The sequence below is a fragment of the Bison bison genome, unplaced genomic scaffold, assembly GCF_000754665.1.
Source record: "Bison bison bison isolate TAMUID 2011002044 unplaced genomic scaffold, Bison_UMD1.0 scf7180017864485, whole genome shotgun sequence".
In the NCBI taxonomy this organism is placed as follows: domain Eukaryota; kingdom Metazoa; phylum Chordata; class Mammalia; order Artiodactyla; family Bovidae; genus Bison; species Bison bison.
The window spans coordinates 7609653-7611460 of NW_011495045.1; positions in this window are offsets into that span (position 1 = coordinate 7609653).

Consider the following 1808-nt stretch of genomic DNA (forward strand, 5'->3'; position numbering starts at 1 on the left):
ACTAGACACCGTATTAAAAGGCAGAAACATCACTTTGCCAACAAAGGTCTATACAGTCAAAGCAATGGCTTTTCCAGTAGTTATGTATGGATGTGAGAGTTGGACCGTAAAAAAGGCTGAGTGCCAAAGAATTGATGCTTTTGAATTGTGGTGTTGGAGAAGACTCTTGAGAGTCCCTTGGACTGCAAGGAGATCAAACCAGTAAATCCTAAAGAAAATCAGTCCTGAATATTCATTGGAAGGACTGGTGCTGGAGCTGAAAATCTTAATACTTTGTCCACCTGATGTGAAGAGCCAAGTCATTGGAAAAGACCCTAATGCTGGGAAAGATTGAAAGCAGGAGGAGAAGTGGGTGACAGAGGATGAGATGATTGGATGGCATCACTGACTCAGTGGACATGAGCTTGAGCAAAATCCAGGAGATAGTGAAGGAAAGGGAAGCCTGGTGTGCTGCAATCCATGGGGTTACAAAGAGTCAGACATGACTTAGTGACTAAACAAGTGCAAAATAAGCCATTAAGTAGAGTCTCAAGTCCTACCCACATAAAAATCAACTTATACAAAACACTATACTTTTAAGTACTTAGCCTTAATAAATATTTTATGCTAGTTATATCCCCAAGGGTATTCCAGCTATTCATTACAAGCTTTTACTAAATTTGCCTTACTATATATAAAGGTGTAATTAGCTACACATGGGCTTCCATCGTGGCTCAGCAGTAAAGAACCCACTTGCCAATGCAGGAGATGTGAGTTTGATCCCTGGGTTGGGAAGATCCCCTGAAGAAGGAAATGGCACCCTACTCCAGTATTCTTGCCTGGAAAATCCCATGGACAGAGGAACCTGGCAGGTTACAGTCTATGGGGTCACAAAAGAATAACTTTGCGGCTAAACAACAGCAACTACAGCAACAGAATGACCAGTCACTGACTCTGCTGAGGGCCTGATTTCATGAATCTTTTTTTGGAGCTTCTCTGACCTTAGTCCTTTTCATGTCTATTTGGTTTTGTGTTTATAAGAATTTAGTACACTACTGTGGACACATACACGCACACACGCACATATTCTTAGCCTGTGTGTATACATATATTTGGGGATGCATTCTAAAATTGTTTCTTCAACTATTAGGGTGCAGAGTTTAACAAGATTACAACCTGGTTGCTAAGAAACAAATGTGAATATAGAGAACACTTTTGACATTTTTAATACAGTATTTATTATTTTTAAACCTGCATTCTAAATTGGTTTCCCAGATACTGCAGAACTTTAAAAAGTTCTTATTGTTTACATACAACTGATGTCTACTCTGTTTTGTTTCTCATTTTTGAATTAAATTATGTTGATTAATGTATAATTCATAAAATCTGAATTAGATTAAATAATTATCCACTGATACATGCAATCATGAAATTTAATTCAACATGTAAGATGAATTGTCTGAAAATAAATTGTGTTTCTGCATTATTCAAAGTAATGAATTTCTAAGGCCTTTTTTTTTTTTTCAAGATACAGTGTTTTTCAACACCTTAGAGTAGACATACAGCCTTTGTGAATTAATTTAGTTTAGAGATTTGACAATTTTTGAAAAACAAGTGAAAATATAAAAACACTAAACAATTATGAAATAGTATATATACTATTATATAAAGTAGTTCATCCATTTAATCTTTTAAAAATCATCTTAATAGGTGTATTCAGTTCAGTTCAGTCACTCAGTTGTGTCCAACTCTTTGCGACCCCATGAACTGCAGCACGCCAGGCCTCCCTGTCCATCACCAACTCCTGGAGTCCACCCAAACCATGTCCA